Here is a 22,589-nt window from a genome sequence, read left to right on the forward strand (position 1 = left end):
TACCACGAGGAGGCCGAGGAGGCCATGGGCTACCACTTCCCTACTGTAACCTGGGGAGTCGTGTGCAAAGAGATACCGAGTGCTCCAGAGCCTCCTCTGGCCGTGGGCCCAGGGCCGTGGGGTATTTGCAGACCTAGTTTCACTTGGAATCACACAGGCACTTCCAGTGTCCATCTCCCTCTGTGGGGCAAACCTGGAGATGGACAGCCGTGCCCTCCCCTTCACACTCCACAGCCTCAAGGCCAGGAAGCATTTGAAGGATGCTCTGTCATAGATCTTGGTTTTTCCAATTCTCTCCACTGCCACTTCCACATCAGCATAGTCCTCAGGCCCCCAACCCGTGTGCAAATTAAGATCTAAAGCAGAACATCACTCTAGGTTATCATCTTCAAAGCTTCTGCCAGGACTGCCTGCTCTGTATGTGGTGCTCCTGGAAGATCCTTGGGAATGAACAATCTCAGGCAACAGGGCCTGAGGGGGTGGCAGGCAGGCAGGGTGCAGGAGGGGGAGGACTTGTGCTCAGAGGAGAGCCAGTGTTGCTTTGATGTGAGCGTGGCATTAATGAGTTTCCTACAGGGTCCTTAGAGCTCTGGTGGAGCCTTGGGGAGCCAGCTGTTCATATCACTGGGGGAGGGAAACCACAGATAACCCGGTACCTGCCCATTCCACACTTATCTGAAGCCTTAGGACTGTCCAGAGCAGAACATTTATCTCCCTGCTCCCCTTTCTACCCCCACCACCCGCACTCCTCACTTACTGGCTACCTGCTGCTTTCAAAGCCCTCAGTTAGGGTCGCCAGATAAATATGAGATCTCCAGTCAACTTTGAATTTCAGATAACAGTGAATACTTTTTTTAGTATAAATATGTCTCAAATATTGCATGGGACACAGTTATATTTAAAAAGGTATTCATTGTTTATCTGAAATTTAAATTTTATCGTGTGTCCTGTATTTTTACTTGCTAAATCTGGCGGTCTTACTCCAGCCGTGAGTGGTGAGGGTAGAGATATACAGATGAACAGGCCAGGCTGACTCAGGGTTAGAGGGGCTAAACACATGTGCACTTTTACAGGGCAGAAGTGGCACAAGCCGGGGAACACTAAGTTGAGAAGAACAAGGTCTCTTCCTTCCAGGAGTCCATGTCTAGTGGAGAAAGTAGACTTTTAAGCAATTAAGTCCACTATAGAGGAAATAAATACAAGATTGAGGTACAAACAATGTGCTATGAGATGAAGAGGTAAGAAAGAACATTCTTCTTGGGAGTGGCGAGCTAAGAAGATGCCCATATGGTTTTGATTGGTGATAGCAGATATAGCCACACATCCCCCCTCTAGTTTAGGGGAATTTGGTTGTTCTTTGAAAGTTATAGTTATCAGGGTAAAGTATGTCCTTAATTTATTTGTTAGTTTGTTCCTTCATTTATGCCTGCCTGCTCCTATCCATCCATCCATCAACCCACCCACCCACCCACCCATAATCTATCCAATCTTAAGTACCTGCCTTCTGTGTCCTAGGCAGTATGCCAGGCTCTGGGGATTTACTGATGAGCAAAAACAGATCTGGTTGCTGCTTTTATGGGACGTATAGCTTAAGGAGGGAAGACAGATTTTAGTTAAAAAAAAAAAAAAAATATATATATATATATATATATATATTTTATAGGGAAATGTTATACTCGAGGATCAGAACAGGTTTCCCTGGAGAAGTGACTTTTATCTGACAGATCAATGAGTTATTTTGTCTTATTTTATTTTTGAGATCAGAGATCCTTTTGTGCTTCTAATGAAAGCAAGACTGTCTCCCCAGACAAATGCTTGAATGTGCATATACAACTCTAATAACCTTTTTGGTCATTCACACCCCCCCTGAAATCCTTCCAAAGGCACTAGGATAAAACCTTCTACTCTGCCCCAAACCTTCTTCTCTCCCTATATCTTCTGCCTTGAGCCTTCAGACCCAGTGGTTCTGCCTCCTCCGCACACAAGGTGCTGCACGGGGAGCCCAGCCCCTCTTCCTACCCACTGGGAAGCACCGGGGCTGGAGGCTTTCAACATGTGCTGTCCAATGCGGAAACCACTAGCCACTTGTGGCTATTTACATTTAAGTTAATTAAAAATTTTAAAGATTAAATTTTTATAGTTAAGTTTAGTTGATTTTGAAAATTTAAATTAAATTTAATTTCTTGGTCATTGCAAGTGCTCAGTAGCCACGGTGGCTACTGGCTACGTACTGAGCAGACAGAGAACATTTCTGTCATCATGGAGAGTTCTATTGGACTGTGCTGCTTTAGACCACCTGGGACACACAGAGGCTTGATCTGGTTTCATGCCCATCCCAGAGTGTTCTGCCACCGCCCAGTCCCTTCCCAGTTGCCCTCTGCAATCTTCTAGGGCCCCAGCAGCAAGAGGGAGACTATGTTCCACCATGATTTGCCCCATTGATAGAGCAATTCAATTCAACGGCTGTTCCAAACACCTCTTCTGGAAACCAGGTCAGTCACTAGAGCAAGCTTCTAAGGGTGTTTCAGGTGTCAAGTTGGGAACAGGGAGAGGAGAGGCTCTTGGTCTCCAAGTGGAAATTGATTTCTTCTAAAAATAATCCCCCGCTCAGCCCTATCTGAACAGGGAAGGGACCTGTCCCACAGGGAGCTGCCGGGACAAGCCTGGTGTTGAGGCCTGTTGGTTGTAAAGGGCTTGGATTACTTGGAGGTGCGGTTAAGCGGAGGAGGAGGAGGGTGAAGGGGCGCAGATGCTCTTAAGTTGCCTTCTCATTGGCGTTGGACCACATTTCCAGCCTCTGTAAATTTCCTTGCACAACCCCCTCACTGTCAAGTATCTCCCCAAGGCCCGGCCCCACCGAGGAAGGACCGGAAGGCCCTCTGAAGGCCCGGCTCCATCGAAGGTTGTTTCACAATCTGACCTACAAGGCGCTGGGCTGCCGTAATTGCTCTGCAAACATTGGCGCCATGGTGCTGCTCGCCCTTTAGTCTGAACTGCAGCCAGTAAGTGGGCAGGGTCAATATTTGATGAGAGCCGGGAGAGGCCCTTTAGCTTCCCCCATGCTGTTTGCAAGATAGAGTTAAGAAGTTTGTTCAGGTTTGCTCATTTGCTCTAAAGGACTTAACCTATTTTGAAGAGCTTTTATCTCTCTTCCTTAGTCATCTCTCCAGACTCTCCACCCACTTACCCCACCCAGGATCACACTCCCTTTCCAGCTCTCAAATAGCCAGGCTAATGATGGGTGAACAAAACTATAATCCCAAATCATTAATAACTGGCCTTGGAATGGATGTGTATGTGTGTGGGCGTGTTGTGTATTTGTCATGTCATTTGTGGGGAGCTTTAGAATCACTTCATTTTTAGAATGAGAAGAGTTCTGTTACAGTCCCTCACTTGGCAGGTAAACATCTGTGTTCATTTTTCTGTTCGTTAAATTTATACAAGCTTTAGTTTGGTTTGATGTCCAGAGCAGGCCTCAACTGAGGTCAGATTGGGGTGATCCTGGTGTCTGCCAGTGATCAACCTGAGAGTAGAAAAGGGGTGGGGAGAAGTCTCTCCTGAAGGCTCTGTCTTTTTTTTATGGTGAAAAAAATTTATATTTAGAAGTAGTGGACTGGACTCAGTTTAGATGGCCCCAATTTTGTTGGCAACATCCAAAGCATCATAGTCAGGAGCCAGCAGAACATATGCCTTCTTCTCTCCATCAGGCCTGTTGACCTTGGCCACGTCAGTGTCACAGGGCTTCTTCACAGCCTGGTTGATCTGGTGCTTGTTGACCTTGACATCCTCAGTGAACACAAGTGTGTATTGTCTTCTATCTTTGTGGCTGATTCGGTGGTCAGGGGCAACTTGCTGGTGGCATGGTGGTCAAGTTGTTTCTCCTAGGGGCGATCTTCCCAGGATGTCTGGGCTGCCTTCCGAACCACAGTGTCTTGGGCTGTTGGAAGGTGGGTGGTATGCGTGCAGATCTTTTTTTTGTGGCTGTGGATGCCTTTTAGCACTGCTTTCTTGGCCTTCAAAGACTTTGCTTTGGCTTGGGCTCTGGGAGGGGGTGGGGCTCCCTTCTTTGCTTTTGGCACCATCTTCGTGAAAAGCCGCAGGCTCTGTCTTTTAATCAGCGAGGCAAGTTCTGTGTTGTTTGAGATCATTGACCCTAGACTGAAGGCAAGGGGGCCAAAACCTGGGGAGGTAACATGCCAAATTCTAAGAAAGCTTTTGTACCAAGGATTCTAGAGTGTACTGGTGCTTGGCGTGGCAGTTCTAACTCCAGCAGTGTGGTGAGCTGTGGATCATTGTGATTGCTCACATGCCCTGGACAGAGGAGAACATGGCCTTGACTGAGATCAGTCTCCAGTCCCAGGAAGGCACAGAGAGCCTCATGTTGTTTGCCATGGCAAAAATGGGAAACAACCTTGATGACCATCCGTAGGGGATTGCCAGGTAAACTGGACTGTTCTCGTCCCACTGTGTACAGCAGTCAGAACAAATGGGATTGATCTCAATTCAGTGGATGGATCACCAAGAAATGTTATTGAATGACCAATGCAAGTTTCAAAACAATATTTATTGTATGATAGCAATTATCCAAAAACAGCAACAGTAAGATGCATCTTTTGCAAGTACATATACAGCATAAGTATATAAATATTTTTAAAAGATCTGAAAGGATGTGCTCCAAATTGGTAATAGAGTTATCTTTGGAAGACAGTTGGGGACATCAGTGGGATGAGGGGCTTGGTCAAAGAGGAACCTTAGCCTTATTTGTAATGTTTTACTTTTTTATAAAAAGGAGAATATATTCATGTATTATTTGCAACATTAATAAAGACACCTATGGGGCCGGCCTGGTGGTGCAGCGGTTAAGTTTGCACATTCTGCTTCGGTGGCCCGGCTTTCGCCGATTCGGATCCCTGGTGCGGACATGACACCACTTGGCAAGCCAAGCTGCAGTAGGCGTCCCACGTCTACTAAGGTAGAGGAAGATGGGCACAGATGTTAGCTCAGGGCCAGTCTTCCTCAGCAAAAAGAGGAAGATTGGCAGATGTTAGCTCAGGGCTAATTTTCCTCAAAAAAAAAAAAAAAAGACGACACCTATGGGGGGAGGTAGGGAAAATGGGAGGTCTAAAATAAGCTATGTCTCTCATGGTCATTACAGTATTAAAAGCACATCTAACAAGAGAAAGAAAAGGAAAATAATTATTAAAATCACATTACCTCATATTTCCCGAACCATCATTCTAGATCATTCCTTTGGAATGTGACTGATTATAATCCATTACAACAAACCCCAGGGAACTGTGCAAATTATCTTGTCAAACAGGGATCTCGTATTCAAATATTGTTTAAAGCACGTGAACTCTGTGTGGGGGCAAGAAGCACTTGGGCGGTGGTTCTTGTGTCATGAGGAAACACACTGAGAAGTGTGTGGTCATAGAGTCCAGTGTTTAAGGGGAGATACTCCAGGGCCAGGATGGTTGGGTTCCAGGACCAGCTCCAGCACCACTTACTAACCTTTAACCTCTCTGCACCTCAGTTTTCTCATCTGTATAATGGGGATAATAAAACACCTGCCTCAGGGGTAATGGTGAGAATGCAATGTGGCAATCCACGTAAGGACTGGTGTGGAGACTCTAGACAGGGCAGCTGCAACCTCACCAGTTATACCCCCAGAAACTTACCTCCAAGAGAAAATAGCTGGACATCCCCCCTCCGTCTGGAGGCAGAGGTTTCTTCCTCTGGCCCATTAGTACAGATTTCCCTTTCACCATGTGGCTCAGTCTGCCTCCAGGCAGGAGAAGCAGGTGGTGGTGGAAAGGGTTTGCCAGATAAACGCTTGACCTCCAAAGTGTCATTACCAACCTACCCTCCTCCCAGCAACACTGTTAGAAACACTGTTCTTTTAAAAAGTAATTCTTGGTCCGCAGTTTTTCCTTGCTCTTGGAAAGAGACATCATTCAGATTCCTGATGGATGGAACTCTGGAGGAGTCGGGGTAGGGGGAGCCCTGTGGGGATTCCAGTGCCTCCTGGGAATTCTACGGCTGGCTTCCCCTCCCCCGGGAGCTGCTCCTGCTCTAACACTCCCTTCCATCTCACCCCTGTGGCCTGAGGGTGACCTCCAGCTTCCTCTCCATCTCCCCTGATTTCCCCTCTGGCAGGTTCTGCAGAGTATTAGGGTGGGAATGGGGGAGGGCTGCGTGGTGTCTATTCTCCAGGGCAGCCTGTTGGGAGGGGAAGGCCTGGTGGGCTAGTACCTTGAGGCTGGCTCAGGATGGGAAGCTGTTTACCGTTGAGTGGGCATCCGGGGTTACTTGGTACCTGGCTAGAACACACTCGAAGTTGGGTTTATTTGTTTCCCCTCTGAGCAGATGGAGTTTGTGAAAGGACGGTGACCGCTCTTGTGCAGTTTCCCCAATCCAGTGGGTTTAGGAATAACCTATACAAGAAGTGCCTGGCAGGTCCAGAACAGATGGAGAGAGGGGAGGGAGGAGGGGCATTGGCCATGGGGCAGAGTATGTGGGGGAGGGCCTCTACTCATCTGTGCATAAAGGGAAATAAGCCCCAAGGAAGGGAGCTCAGGGCCTGTGAACCACCTGCGGGCAGAGTCTCAGGATGCAGAGCAGGGAGGAACTTGTCTGACACTGATGCTGTCCAGAGTTGGGGAATACGCACCATGCCACGGGTGTGCTTGGGAATTCATCTTTTCCTGAACAGATGAGTACTCAGTCTGTTAGCATCTTTTTGGGTACCTGTGTGCTTTTGGCTAATGGCCTGTAGGTGATCCGGGCACATGGATTAGGCACCCAGGGAGTTCCTAATGGACATAAGGCCCTGTTAGATGAGACCCCAGTTTGTGCACTGGAAAGTCAGGAGCCATCTCTGCCCTTTGCTGGTCACTCAGCCTCTTCCTGGGGCCAGGGTGGGATTTTCACACAGTGGAGGAACCCCTGTGTAGACCTTGGGGAAAATTGTTAGAGAAGCTAGGATGCCCTCTGAGTATTAAACCTTAGCACAGTTCACTGGCTCTAAACTTCTGGATGAGTGTGTGAGTCTTGTGAGTGTGGGCACTGGGGGGCTTGGGGGCTGCCTGCTTCCCCAGTGACTATCCTGTAGGGCTGATGAGAATGTCTCTTTCAGGGCGAGAAATCAACTATGTGCAAGTGTCACAATGTGGGAGGTAGAGGTTTGCCAACCAGCGTTAACTGTGTTCACTGGGGAATTGGGTGGAATTGTAGGTTTTACAATTGAAGACCCTTAGAGATCATGTGCCAGGGTGGTAAGTATCTGGCACTCATGCTGCCACTTGCCTGTCTCATGCCCACAATGGACATCATTAATTGATCGTAGCATGTTCCTGTCCTGTGCCCGTGGCAGACATTGTTTATCGATCACGAGTCCAGACATGGTCTCAGAATCTTTCTGAAAAAAACAAAACCGAATTACTTAGTGAAGCCACTACCTATCAATTGGCAGTAACACCTTGAGATCAAACTCAGTGGCCACCCTCTGATGTAGTTCATTTCCTTTATTTGACAGATGAGGAAATGAGGCTCTAAGAGGGGAAGCGACTTGTCCAAATTACAGTGTCAGGAAGTGACAGCAAGACTAGAACTCAGGCGCATTAGCCTCTAGTTCAGTCCAAACTGGAATTCTAGCCTCCCATCCAGAAATCCTTTGTATTTTTGGCTGATGCAGGCCGGAAGCCCATTGCATCACCAAGAGAGCTCCTGGCGGGAGCAGGGATCACTCGCCCTCTCTGGGGAGAAGATGCCTGTGCAGAGAGCAGAAGACCTCTCTGGCTCCCAGGAAGGTCAGATGGCAGCTCCTTCAGAGGATCGGCTGCTTCCTGGAGCTCAGCCCACACGTCCTGCCCACCAGTGCCCGCCTCTCTCATTGGACAGTAAACCCTGGCTCTGCCAGAGGCAGCGTCTGAGTCAGGCCACACCACCTGTATGACTGCTCGGAGCTGCGCACCTTGTTTTCCCAGCATAGGGTGTCATGTCAGGGTGTGTTTGGGTGTTTCATCAGGGAGGCCCTGGAGTGCAGTTTCTGCCTCCATCACCGCCCTCCTCCTCGGGTCCCGGGCCCAAAGGTCTGACCTAGAAAACTCAGCTTTGCCTCCACGGGGCCCCATCTACCCATCTTTGGATAACCAACAGGAAAGTTGGCTGGTGAGTGGGTGGGGGGACAGTGCCCCACCCCAACTGGAGAATGAAGGGAAGGAAGATCTTCAGTGGTGGCCGGGTGAGTGTTCTCTGTACGTGTGTGTGTATGTCTGTGCTCTGTGAAGCCCTTTAGCTGTGAACAAGTCACTCCCTTCCCGCAGGAGGGAATTTCAAGTCAATCCTGGCACCTTTGGAGGAGTGCCAGCTACGTGCTTGGCACTGGGCTTGGTACTAGGGACCCTGAGGGGAAAGTCAGGATCGTCTTGGGTAGAAAAGCCAGGCTGACAGCCTTGGTCTGAGCCGGAGCCGCCAGCTGGTGGGAGAAATCAGGACAGGGCAGAAGGCACAGGGTGGGCGAGCAACCCAAGGTGTAGACCACTGCCATCAGGCCTGCATGCCGTGGGCATCCCAGGGGGCTTGTTGAGGCAGCTCCCGGAACTGGGGGCTGGAGGTCTTGGCATCCTTGCACAAGCTCTCCTTTGGGATGGAACTTGGTGCGTGGGACGGCCCGGCTGAGCGGTGGGAGCCGGAGCTCTCGGCTTGTTTGAGGGAACACAGTTTCTTCTTCCCTCTGGCAGCCGAACTGCCACCCGCCAGGTGACCCAGACATGCCAGCTGCAATGATTCCCCCCACCAGCTCCCTGCCACCCTACGCAGGACCTCAGCCCCCAAGCGATTTTAGAGGCTACGATTCCTGCACCTCAGGGATGTTCCTTCTGACCAGGCCATTGTAGGAGTTGTTGGAGAATTGGAGGTGTTTCCTTTATAGTCTCTCTCTTTTTTTTTTTAAAGATTGGCACCTGGGCTAACAACTGTTGCCAATCTTCTTTTTTTGTTTTTTCTGCTTTATCTCCCCAACCCCCACCCTGTACACAGTTGTATATCTTAGTTTCAGGTCCTTCTAGTTGTGGGATGTGGGACGCCGCCTCAACGTGGCCTGACGAGCGGTGCCATGTCCACGCCCAGGATCTGAACCCTGGGCCGCCACAGCGGAGCACGCGAACTTAACCACTTGGCCACGGAGCCGGCCCCTCCTTTATATTCTCAATTTAGCTGGAGCCAAAGAAAAAAGATTTTAGATTCTTCTGCGACCTGCGTAGTTGGGTGACATCGGGCTCTCCAAGAGAGCTTGTGGGATGGCTGATTCCAAATTCCCAACTTTCCCGGGGGAGTGGTTTCTTGCAGTGATGGAAAGCTCAGGCTTTGTCATCAGACCTGCTTGTGTTTGTGTGCTCCTCGGCCCCCCTCTTGCCAGCTGTGTGACCCTGGGCAGTTGCTTACCTGACCTGTGAGAATCTTAGCCTTCCCACCTGCTAAATGGCTCTAATTGCAGAAACTGCCTCCTAGAGTTGTGAGATTTCCAGGAGATAAGGCACAGGAAACCTTTCACACTGAGCCTGGAGCAGCTGTGGGCATTATTAGGTTGACAGTCATTCCTGTTGTGGCTTCTGGCCCCTCTGGAGGAGGGAGGGGCTCCAGGTTCTCCCCTGTGGACACGGTGTGTGTCTAGCCTGGACGAGGGGAACATTTTCTCAGCTACAGAAGGGTCTTGGGAACCCCGAGCTGCAGTAAGTGAATGCTCCAGGGCCGGCCAGGAGACAACCCCAAACACCCGCCAGGATTTGGCTCCATCTGCTAATTAGGGAACGTTTATCTGGTGCCCAGCAGAACAAAGTGGCCAGTTCAGCCTCGCTGGAAGTCTGAGCTCAGTGCTGGTGGGGGGCTGGGGAGGAGGCTGGGAATGGGGCGGTGCGGGGGTGCCCCTGGGGCTCAATGGACCACATTCAGATATGCCTTTAAAAAAAAACCCAAACAGGAAGCAGGAGGCTGGTGTATGGGCTGGAGGTGAGACGCTTGCAGAGAGGGTGGTTCTGGAGCACGACAAGCGGCCCTTCTTCTCGCTGAGACAGTGCCGGGCTGATCTCTGAGGATATCCCTGGTGAAGGCTGGTGGGCTGGCTCCCCAAGAAGGTGGGGTTGTTTTTACCCCAAGGTTCCCAGGGCTCCACTCCTCATCTTGGAAGCTTGTGAGGAGGAACCCCCAGTGGGAGGGTGGAGGGAAATCCCTTTATGTGTGCACTTGGGCCACTGGGCGTGCCTGCTCATCCTACTGTGCAGTGGGGCGGGGACCAGACAGGGGAGATGGCCAAGAGGTCTACCAAATGTAGGACGACTCAACACTGTGAGATTCTATCCAGTGTTTTACGTGGGGTTTTGGTGCAGTGGGGACATTTGGGGCTGCTTTGGAACACCAGGGTTTCTTGGCTATGTAGTTGAGAACCAAGGTAGGGGACGGGGGAGCTGCAGAACCACCCTCTCTGCAAGTAGGGGGCAGGATTCAGACCAGGCGGTCTGGCTCTGGAATACACACGCCAAACCTCTCCTGTCCATTGCTGTGTGTAACTGGCATGGCCCCTCCATGGGCCTGAGCACTGCAGAGCCAGCCTGGGAGGCCCTGGCACCTTGGAGAAGAGAGAGGTCATCTCCTACCTTGCCAGAAAGGCTCCGGCTACCAAGCAGGTGGGGCTTGGCTGGCCGCTGGCAATGGGTGCTGCCCCGACCCCCTGCCCTGGCTGGGGAGGGCTTGGGCTGGGCAGAGAGAGAAATCATCAGTTTCTGTGGGTTTGTTCATTTCCTTTTCTCTGCTCTGGAGTCTTGGATTCTCCCTGCAGTGTTCTCTCTGTCTCTCTCTTTCCCAAGTCTCTCTCTCTCTTTCCCCAAGGGTCTCCGAGTCTGAGCCTGACTCTGGGCTTGACTCTGTTTGTCCCTGTGGCCTTTCCCCAGCCTCTTTCCTGGAGGCGTTTTCTCTCACTCTGGTATGTCTTTGTCAGCATCTCTGTCTCTCTTGTCTGTATCTCTCCCCCACGTTGCTGCCACATCCCAAGCAGGCATCTTAGATGGGAAGGGCAGGGTGGGACCCTGACCCTGGTCTGTAGCGGGTTGGGGGGGAGTTTCACTGACTGCAATGAGCGAGGGGCTTGACAAGTCTGCACCCCCAAACACAAAAGCCTGTGGTGGGAGGGGGGCTGCTTCCCCTTCTCAGGGGAGTGTGGGTCCTTGTAATTAAGCTTTTCCTGACAGTGGCCCATGAAGAGGCATTCCCTTTAGAATCGTGTGACAGTCTCGGCACCCTGGTGGGAGGTGGCCCTGCCTCCAGAGGGCACCCATGATGGCCAGCCATGGGCTCTTCTCCCAGAAGAGATGTGCCTGCAGTCTCCCTTCCCTGGGCCGTGCTGTGCCCGGGCCCCATGAGTGCACAGGGCTGGCAGTACTCTCAGCCCTCACCCAGGCTGCCCCAGACAGTAGGGCTCAGGGTTCCTGTGGGTAGGGCTGGGGCCCTGGAGGGCAGGAACCTCAGGCTGGCTCGTCCCCCTCATCCCCTTCTCTGGTCGGGCAGGGGTCCCCTGGGTCTCATGTGTCCATTCTATTGTCTAATCCCTCCCCGCCCCAATGCTAGCTGTTTCTCTAGGGCCGTGCCCGCCCTGCTGCTGTCCCCGCTAGAAATAGCTGAGCAGTAGGCATTTGCCCAGGAAAGGGAGTGGCCCTTGTAGGGTCAGGCTGGCCCCCAAAATACCCTGTCAGCTGTCGGCAATGTGGGTCAGGTAGGGCATCAGGAATAGGCTTGGGGCGGGGCTCTGCTCTCCCTTAGGCATCTTCTCTCAATGAGGGGCAGTTCTCTCTGGTCCCAACCTCTCTCATCAACTGGAGGGTGGGTGGGGGGTGAGCATCTGACCATGTTTGTTGAACACCTGCTATGGGCAAGTCACTGGGTTCAGGTGGGGCTGAGTGGGTAGAGACAGATGGAAGATGAGCAGACTGCAGGCTGACCCTTCTAAGTATTTCCATGTATAACTCACTAATGCTTGCACCTCACCATGTTCCAAACCTGGCTCCTGTCTAGACGCCTCCCTCCTCCTTCTTTACCTCCTTCCCTCCCTCCTCCTCCTCGCCCCCCTTCCCTCCCTCAGTCACTGCACCATCACTCACCCCCGTAGATCCCTCCTCTTGATTCCTCACTTGTATCCATAGCCTTCTTACTGGGACTCCCCAGGGCTCCAGTCCGGCCCCTTCTAGCTGCTTCTCTGCACTGCAGCCAGCCAGCTTTTCTTTTCTGTTCTTTATTTTTAATTATGAAAATTTTTAATCCTACAGCAAATAGTATAATGGGCATCAGTGGACCTACCTCCCAGCTTTAACACATGTTCACATTTTGCCACATTTGCTTCAGATACTTTTTTTAAAAAAAGAAATAAAATGGTGCAGTTAGAGGAGGTGTCTGATAAACGCTAGATTCCCTTCCTCCTGTCTGGGTTTTACTGAGAAGGTGGACCTAGAGGTGGGTCTAGCAGAAGGGCTGGGGTTCAGGTAGACTAGAAGGCATTCCGGGCAGCCAGTCAGTGCGAGTAAAAGTGTGGAGGCAGGACGGCCTGGGACACACGAAGGGCAGAGCAATCACTGCTTCTGTGCATGCTGAGCCTGAGAGGGAGGCAGGCCCGCACAGAGGTGCCGGCAGTCCTCAAAAAGCCAGCGCTTTCTCTCTTTGTACTTGGTCCTCCTTCCGCCCCTCCCCCCCAGGTGGCAGCTGCTGTGTTTATGAGGTTGCCAAGAGGAAGCCATCACCTGGGTCAGCAGCAGAGCTGCCACCTGGACAAGCGACCTGCAGCTGGGCACCAGGGTGGGCTGGAGGACACCAAGTTCTGCAGGGGAATTTTTCCTGTTCCAGGTTCCCCTGCAGGAGTTGGGTTCTCCCCTCAGGAAAACCTCATTAAACAGAGCTGGCCGCAGAGCCTAAGAAACCGGGGCTGGCCCCACCGCATGGGCTGCTTTACAAGGCTCCCCCTGGCAACTCTGCTGAGTTTTAGTTTTTGCTTTGGGGGGTTTTCTCTTTTTCCATCTGGGCTCCACCTTGTCTTCCCCTTCTGCGAATAAGAGACACTTGGAAGCCCTTGGCTTCAGGGACCTCCAGAAAGAAGTTACAGGAAACTACTCCCATGGGCTAAATGGCTGACTGCAGTGACCAGGAAAGAGGTCGTCGAGGCAACAAATGCCAGCATCGGCTCTTGATGCCATCAGGCCAGATCGGGGCCCGTGGGCTGCCCGGGTCAGCTGGTATGAGCACCTGAGGTGCCAAAGGGATCAAACCCAGTGGGGACCACCCCAAACTTGGCCAGTTATGTCCATATCCAACCCAACAGCAAGTCGGCATGTCTTCTCAGACCTCCCTGGAAATGTAGCTCAGCTCCGCCCTCTTCCCTGGTCCAGCCCCATCACCTCCCACCTGACAGCTGAGCCGCCCTCCTTAGGGGTCTCCCCACTTGCCGAATTGTCTTCCCACCGACCAGAGCTATCCTTTTAAGACAGAAATCAGATGACGTCACACCCCTGTTTATAACCTTTCTGAGACTTGCTTTCTGTTTGGAATGAACTCCCAACTCCTCACCCTTCTCCCAGGCCCTGTATAGTGGGTGCGCACCTGCCCTTCCAGACTTGTCTCGTGCCACCATCCCTTCACTGGCTCTCATTTCACTGCTCACTCGCTTGTTCCTGGGCCACCAACACACTGCTGCCTCAGGGTCTTTGCTGTTGCTGTTCCCTCTGCCTCGAACTCCCTTCTACCCGGTTATCAAGCAGGTGACTTCTGGGCACTCAGGCCTCAGCTCACTGGCCCCTCTCACAGAGGGCTTCCTTGACCACTTTCTCAGAGAGCCCCTGGCCCTGTCACATTGTCACATTTTATTGTCTTCAAGACACTGATCACCATCCATCGTTGCCTCATTTAACTACTTGTTTACTGTCTCATCTCCGCAAGTATGCAAGCTTTAGGAGAGCAGGATCTTGCCTGCTCTTAAGCTTCCTTTTTCCGAGTGCCTAGGACAGTTCCCGACATATAGCAGGTACTCAGGGAATGGTTGTTGAATGAATAAATGAATGCATGGTGGGCTAGCACTGAGTGCAGGCAATGCACCTTTCTCTGAAGACAAGTTCTCCTGTTTAGCCCCCATTGCTTGTAGGCTGGACTTGCTATTGGGATACACTTATTAATTGTTAGCTGGAATCCTTGTGGCAAAGAACAGTGAGGGCTTCTCAAATTTTAATGTGCACACAAACTACTTAGCGATCTTCTAGAAAATGCAGATTCTGGGCCAGCCCAGTGGTGCAGCGGCCCGGGGTTTGCTGGTTCGGATCCTGGGTGTGGACATGGCACGGCTTGGCAAGCCGTGCTGTGGCAGGCATCCCACGTATAAAGTAGAAGAAGATGGGCATGGATGTTAGCTCAGGGCCAGTCTTCCTCTGCAAAAAGAAGAGGATTGGCAGCAGTTAGCTCAGGGCTAATCTTCGTCAAAAAATAAATAAATAAATAAAATGAAAACAGGAAAGATCTTTGAAAAAGTTGACCATTGATTTAAAAAAAAAAAATGCAGATTCTGATTCAGCAGGTCTGCCTGGGGCTTGACATTTTGCATTTCCACCAAACTCTCAGGTGATAAAATGGTTAGTGTCAGGCTCACAGCTTAAGTATCGAGGGCTTAGAGTATTGGAAAGATGCATTTGATGTCCTTCTTCTCCATTTCTTTCTTTTTCTTCCTTCTGTCCCAATGTGATCTTCTTCCATTTGGTCACAGCCCTTGGGCCCAGGTGGGAATTTGGCCTTGAATTTGGGCTCTGAGTGAGGACCGCTGTTCCAGCACTTCCTGGAAGCTGCCTCCAAGGGGTGCTGGGTGCCCATCGTTGGAAGCATTCCTGAGAGCTTGAATGGCATGTGAGGGGTATTGATGCCTGTGTGGGAGGAGGGCGCCCCTCCCTACAATTCAACTTGTTGTCTTTGTGTGCCTTCTATAAACTCGTGGAACCAGAATCTCAAGTTGGGGCTCATTCACCTAAGGTGACTTTTACAGGTGACCTGGCAAGTCCTCAGTCCCCACCCTTCTTAGTCCTTTCTGGAGAATGCTTGGAATTCTAAACAGTGTGTGTGTGATGTGGTGGATCAGGCGGGGTGGAGGGGTCAGGGCCTGGCTTCAGGACTAGTTCAGTCGTGTAGGGGATGGAATGTCTGATGTGATTGGATCCAGGGCGTTCTGCATTTTCTATAAGTCTTCCCACTTTCAGTTTTGGTCAAAGGACCTTGACTGAGCTCCTTTGTATTTGTCAGGACAGGCTCACTGCTGTGTAACAAACTCTCAGTGACTCAGTGTCATAGAGGTTTATTTCCTGCTCACATCATAGACCAAAACAAGCTACTGGAGGGCTCTGCTCCATGTGGTCATTCAGGAACCCAGGCTCTCCCATCTGGTGACTCCATCCCCCACGGCTCTCTGTATCCAGCCAGCAGGGGAGGGAAGAGACAGTGTGGAGGATGGCAGGAAGATTTTACAGGTTGTCTGGAGGAGGCACACATCACCCCTGTTCATGTTCCATTGGTCAGGATTCAGTCACATGACTGTACCTCATGGCAAGGGAGACTGGGACATGTAGTCTAATTGTGTGCCCAGCTATGTATGAGACACTGTGATGGACAGTGGGCATATCAAGGCACAGACATTGCTTACAAGAAGCTCATAGGCTTTGAAAAGAGGCAAGTATATAAGAAAATAATTACAATATAGTGGTAAGTACAGTTCTAGAAATGTGACCAAACTGCGGAAGCAATCTAGAGGAGGGAGGAAATAGGGATGAACCTATGCAAAGCCCTCAAAGGTGGTGACAACAAGAGATCAACTGGGGTGAGGCAATCCAAGTAAGAGGAACAGAATATGCAAAGGCACCGAGTTGTGGGACAGCATAGTAGGTCTGGGGAGGACTGTGGGCAGACTGAGCAGTGTGTGGGGACGTGCGGTGGTAGTAGGACATGTGACTTGAGAGGTCTGTTGGGGCAGAGGTCATGAATAGGCTCGTGTTCCGTGGGAGGCAGAGAGCCAACCAAGGGCCTGAAGCTAGAGATGGAACCATCAGATGGGAGTGGATGGCAGCAGCATTAGACATGATGCATACTTCGTGCTCTCGTCACTGGAAACTTCAGAGCGTTTTCCCTTGTGTTTCAGTCTCGTATGCTGGAAACTTCAGAGCGGTTTCCCTTGTGTTTCAGTCTCGTATGCTGTGAAGTTTCTAATGGGGGAGGAAGTTGGGCGTTGGGCAGTTGACCTCCCCATGTCACCTGGTGCAGCAGTGGGCTGGCCACAGCTCCCTGGGCCTGCCTGGCTATTGCTGGGTCCCCCTGATAGCCTGGAATCTTGCTGGGGACTTCTAGCACTTTTCCTGAGTTTTAGGATGGCCTCTGGCTGGCTCCAGGGTCACTCCCAAGCAGAGGAGAGGCGAGCCCTTGGGAAGTGAGGGTTCCACATTGACCAGGCCAGGGCCACAGGAAAGAACTGGACTCTGCCTGTGCCCCAACCTTCTTCTTTAGCCTATTCTTTTATTTTTTCTTTTTGCACAAGACTTTGGGGATTGGGGGGAGCAATGAGGGTGGGGCCTGAAAGTACAGTGACCCATTTGGAATAGAGAAAAAAATGAGGAAACAAGATGCCTGGAGAAGGGAGGCAGGAAGGCCAGGATGTGGGATTGTCCGTTCAGAGGGTCCCACTTGGCTTCTCTCCGGGAGGGAGCAGTGTCAGGGGAGCGTGTTGGGGACCAGCTCTGGAGTCTCACAGCCTTGAACAGCAGCCTGGGCAGGGACCACTGACAGTCTGGTGTGGCCTCATCTCTGCCAAGAACATGCTGTCTTTGTCCCAAACTTTGGCCTGAATTTGATCCCACAGTGGCAAGGGCGCTTTGGGGACCACAGTTCTGGGCCGTTTGGAGGGATGATCAGGGTGAGAGGAGTCCAGAAACGCTGGGGCTGGGGGGCATGGTTCAGCTGGAAAGAGAAGGTGGAGGTGCCGTCTCCTTTCTTCCCTCTTCACCCTCTTCAGGCCTTGTGCTCTCTGTCGGTGGTTTGGACGTCCGTGTGGGAGAGGGAGGTGTCAGGCAGCTTTGGCGGGGGTTGGGGGTGGGGTGTTTAGAAACCTTGGGAGGGGTTCTCTGTAAGACTAAGGGATAGCTAGAGACCCCTTCAGGAGGGAGCAGAGCGACCTCAGCCTGGACCCCGCCGGAAAACACACACACACCCTTGTGGGCAGCCGCCTCTTAGGCTGGCCTCATTCTCTGCGGGGGTGTCATCTCCGACTCCCTGGGCCAGCTCCAGGATTTCTCTGGCGATGTGTCCACCACACAGATGTTTCTTTCACCACTGATCCATCCCATGCACTGGGCAGATCTATCTTTCTAGAACTCCACTTCGCAGTGTTACTCCTCTGCTCAGTGTCCTCCAGGGGCTCCCTATTGCCTGGAGGAGGAAGTGTACGTTCTTCCTCCCAGTCTCAGAAGACCCCTCCAGCCCCACCCCTCACCCTGCCCGGCTCTCATGCTCCCTGCCCCAGTGCCCGGCTCCTCCAGCCCCGCACCTTCCTGGGGATGCTAGGAAAGAGGGGCCAGCAAGCAGCCAGGGGCTGACACTGGCGTGTTGGGAGGGGATTGGGGTGTAGCTCAGTTGCACAGTAGGAAACTATATCTCAAGCTTGGAGTCTGGGGGAAGCTCTCCCTGTTCTGCCTGAAGCCAGGCTCAGAACTGCCTGAATCCAGCATCTCTGACCCGGCCCTGTTGGTCACCAGCTTTCCAGGTGGCTGGCTGCTGTAGCATCACACTCTTCCCTCTTGGCCAAGGGGAGCATGAGCGAGCTCGTGTTGGGACAAAGCACAAGAGCTTTGTGTAGTTACAGGTGAAGCACGCTGAAGTCCTTCCAGCCATTGACAGTGAGGGTGGGGGGCAGCCCCGAGCAGCTCCCTGAAAGCAGAAAGGGCTGGAGGAGAGAACCCAAGACAGGAAGATAGTACTGGGGTCTCTTCACCATGAAAAATGTGACCCCATTTGTCAGCACTTATAGTCATCCAGGCACTGCGCTCACCTGCTTATCTCATTTGATCCACACACCACCATGGGGTGGCTGTTTTTACTCACCTGTGCCTTACAGAGGAGAAAACTGGGCCCCAGAGACGTTAAGTGCCTTGGCCAAGGTCACGTAGCTAGGAAGGAATAAGCTGGAATTCTGACTTCAGAGCTCAAGCGTTCCATCACTAACTACAGTACTAAAATGATGGTAAAACGGTGCTGAGAGAGGCAACTGCTTCTACTGGGTTCTTCCTGGGCTGGCGTGCATTAAAGCACTTTTCATCTACATTTTCCCTTTTCAAGTTCATGTCAGCCCCCAGGGAGGAGAAAAATAGGCTGGAGCCCATTTCACAGATGAGTAGACTAAGGCTCAGAGAAGTTAAGTAGGAATAATTGCGTCTGGTGTGTGCCAGCCCTTTCTCACATGTCTTCTTGGATCTTCACAAAACCCGTGGAGACAGGGCACGCATTTCACAGATGAGGCCCGTGCCACCCAGAGAGGCCAAGCTGCTTGACCCGGTCCCCCAGCAAGCCTTGGCAGGCTGGCACTGGAGCCCTCCTCTCTCGGATCCTATCCAGTGCTTTCTCTGAAGGCTGTGGGTCAGCGTGGTGGGGGTGGGTGGAAGGAACCCGCTGGGCAGTGTCAGGGGAGCAGGGGGAGCCAATGGCTTGGACACCTTCTAGGCTTGACGAGGTTCCTGGATAGCGCCATCCCACATCTTTGCTTTCTTTGCTCTGTGTGCGTCTCGCTGCGGGTGTTAGGCTGTCAGCTCAGGTCCCACCATGTTAATGTAAAATATGTCCCAGCCAGCCCCCACACACCCGATGTGCAGCTGGAAAAGCCAGAGGCTTCCTCCCCGAGCCCAGCCCACGCACACCAGCTGGTCAGCTCCCCTGGGGCCGCCAGACGCTCACGGCCTGGCCAAGACCCCTCCCAGGGTCTCCTGGCTGCCTTCCTGACCTCAGGGCTGTAGCTTCCCAAGCACTTTCCCTGGCATTAGGGATGCAGCCTGGTGTCATCACAAGAGTGATGCCGATGACAGGAATGATGATAACAGCTAATGTGTAGGGGATACTTAGTCTATGCCAGGCTCTGTGCCAAGGGCTTTACAAACATTATGTCATTTAATCCTCTTGCCCACCCTATCAGGCGGGTTCTAGCATGATCCCATTTTACAGATGAGGACACTGACTTGAATCCAGATCTGATTAGCTATGCACCATTTATTATTATGATTCACATTTTCCACTATGTTGTTTAGGCACCACTGTTGAGTTCAGAAAGAGAATTTTGGTAATAAGTGGGCAAATTCTTTATCTTTTAATAGTAATGTGTTGTTTTAATGTGTGTTGATGTTAGGAGTTGAAGTCTTATGTGTCCTCTAAAATTGACGTATTGAAGTCCTCACTCCAGTACCTAGAATGCGACCTAATTTGGAAACAGGGTTGTTGCAGATGTAATTAGTTAAGATGAGGTCATCCTGGGGTAGGGTGGGCCCCTAATCCAATGACTGGTGTCCTTATAAAAAGGAGAAATTTGGACACAGATGTGCACACAGGGAGAACATCGTATGAAGATGAACGCAGAAAACTGGGTGATGTTTCCACAAGCCAAGGAACACCAGAGATTGCCAGCAAACCACCAGAAGCTAGAAAGGCCTGGGAGAGGCCTGGAACGGATCCGCCCTCACAGCCCTCAGAAGGAACCGGCTCTGCCAATACCTTGATCTCAGACTTCTAGCCTCCAGAACTAGGACAATGAATTTCTATTGTTTAATCCATTCCATCTGTGGTAGTCTGTTATGGTGGCCGTAAACTAATATAGTTAGGACACACACACACACACACACACAATACATTTATGATTTCGCAGCTATTATTGCTTTGCATGTGGCTTAGGATAGTCTGAATAGTGGTCCCCCCAAAGATACCCACATCCGAACCCCCAGAATGTGTGAATCTTGCCTTCTCTGGTGAAAGGGACTTTGCACGTGTGATTAAGGATCCTGAGACGGGGAGATCAGTCTGGATTCTCCAGATGGGCCCAACGTAATCACAAGTGTCCTTATAAGAAGGAGGCAGGGGAGTCAGAGAAGATGTGACAACAGAAGCAGAGACTGGAGTAATGTGCTTTGAAGATGGAGGAAGAGGCCACAAGCCAAGGACTATAGGTGGCCCCTAGAAGCTAAAAACCTCAAGGAAACAGGTTCTCCCTTAGAGCCTTAGGAGGGAAACGGCCCTGCTGACAGCTTGGTTTTAGCTCCTTGAGACTCGTTTTGGATTTCTGACCTCCAGAAGGCTAAGAAATAAATTTGTGTTGTTTTAAGCCACCAAGTCATAGTGATTTGTTACAGCAGTAATAGGAAAGTAACATACAAGGACACTAAGTATTCAAGTTTTTCCAGAAAGGGACTCAAAGAGAAATATTAGTTAAATCATAGTGGTGGTGATATCGATCCTGTGTAGGGATGGGGGCTTGTGCATACATTTGGGAGACCCTATCTGTGCTGTTCCGCCTCCAAGGGGAAAATGCATAGCTTTGGGAAGCCCAGTGACCTGGGCTCCACTCTTGCCTCAATCACTACCTTCCTGTGTGTTATTGAGCAAGTTCCCTAACTTCTCTGTGCATCTATCTCCTCATCTATAAAACACAGGACTAATCGCATCTACCCTGTGGGTGACACATAGTAATTGCTCAATTTTTTTTATTCTTGAGGAAGATTAGCCCTGAGCTAACATCCGTGCCCATCTTCCTCTGCTTTATATGTGGGACGCCTGCCACAGCATGGCTTGACAAGTGGTGTATAGGTCCACACCTGGGATCCAAACTGGCCAACCCTGGGCCGCCAAAGCGGAACATGCAACTTTAACTGCTGTGCCGCCGGGCCGGCCCCGCAATTGCTCAATTTTTGCGTCAATAATTGCTCAATATTCTAATCCTCTGACTCTCATAACAGCCCAGAGAGGCAGGCAAGGGAGGATCCATTAATTCACTGATGTTTTTGAAGCACACAGCTCCTGTTGCTCGCTTGCTCCTGCACAGTTGGTCCTGTAGGTGCAGAGGCCGGGGCACTTGTGAAAGTGCTACCCTCCCCCGCCAGCCCTGGGTCTCCTTAGTTTTGAGATCTTGGCTCTGGGACGGCAGGAGTGTCTTAGCACAGGGTTTGCAGAGTCAGACCGAGAGCCAAGGAACGTTTGCTCAAGCTGTGTGCTCCTGAGCCAGCCCTGATGGCCTGGTGGTTAAAGTTCGGTATTCTGACTTCTTCATCGGCCTGGGTTCGTTTCCCGGTCATGGAACCACACCACTCATCTGTCAGTTGCCATGCTGTGGCAGCATCCCACAAAGAAGAACTAGAAGGATTACAACTAGGATATGCAACCATGTATTGGGGCTTTGGAGATGGGGAACAAAAGAGGAAGATTGGCCACAGATGTTAGCTCAGGTGAATCTTTCCCAGCAAAAAAAAAAGAGTATGTGCTCCCAACTGCATTTGTGCCCGGGATGCCAAGCTGTATCTCCTGGAGAGGTGACCTTGGGATAGACAAGGCCAAAGTGAGGTGGTTGGGCTCCCTGGAGAGGCTAACAATTTTGTGTTCCCTTCAAACCAGTGGTCTTTAAATGCCTGTTTGGAATGTCTTCAGCATCTATGGGAAGGTGGTGGGGAGAGGGGAGAAGGACCCTGGTGGTGCCCACAGCCTCCTCTGTTGTCCTGAGTTGTTCATCTCAGACTCACAGCAAAGCAAAGGACCAACCCGTCACCAGACCCGGCCATATAGACAGCAGTTTAGTGAGTGTTATCACTCGAGCAGGCATCTGGGGCGTCTCCCCTGCCATCCCCCTCTCCAGAGATGCCAACCACGTGTGGTACCATCCGTGAGATGACTTCTGGAAATGCCATTCTCCATCTCATCCCATTGCTGGTGATGCATTAGGATGCCATAGTTCCCCCTGTGGAGTGGCACATCAGGCATCTGTCCTTATCCTGCTCTGGGGCCAACTGTGTGGTCACCCCCAAATCACTGGAATAAACCATCAGAGGCCTCCACGCTGGGTCCTGCCAGTTTCTGTGACACGTGGCAGCATTTCTTGGAATTCATGAACAAGTCACTTCACTCCATCCAGCAGTCCTGACACTCCCACTGCCAAGCCTTTATGTTCACCATTCCTCCCTCTGGAGGGCTGTCCCCCTTTCTCCAGCTATCCTTTATACAAGGCCTACCTCTTCTGTGTCCTTGTCTGGGATGCCTGCTTTGCTCACTCAGCCACACTGGGCTTGTCCTTTCCTGAACTCTCACTGCATGGCTTTTTATGTCTCCCAGCAGGCTGACACCTAAGGCTACTAGGTAAATAAATCCCTTGTGCCTGTGTGGGTCTCCCAGCTCCCAATCAAGTCATGGATCATGACTTACATACACGCGTGCCGAATCCTGCTCGTGCAGCACACGGGCTGTCCTAGGTAATAGCTTGATTGGGAAGGGATTTTAAGGAGTGAAGTCTTGCATGT

General features: G+C 51.3%; 1 protein-coding gene and 1 pseudogene across 2 annotated transcripts in view; one reads left to right on the top strand and one right to left on the bottom strand.

Annotated features, from left to right (window-relative positions):
• Positions 1–22,589, top strand: part of SH3PXD2A (SH3 and PX domains 2A) — a 245,523-nt gene that overhangs the window by 51,822 nt on the left and 171,112 nt on the right. The window lies entirely within an intron of this gene.
• On the bottom strand, positions 1,714–7,940 carry LOC123278565 (large ribosomal subunit protein uL23 pseudogene; annotated as a pseudogene).

This window comes from Equus asinus, chromosome 2 (assembly GCF_041296235.1).
Source record: "Equus asinus isolate D_3611 breed Donkey chromosome 2, EquAss-T2T_v2, whole genome shotgun sequence".
In the NCBI taxonomy this organism is placed as follows: domain Eukaryota; kingdom Metazoa; phylum Chordata; class Mammalia; order Perissodactyla; family Equidae; genus Equus; species Equus asinus.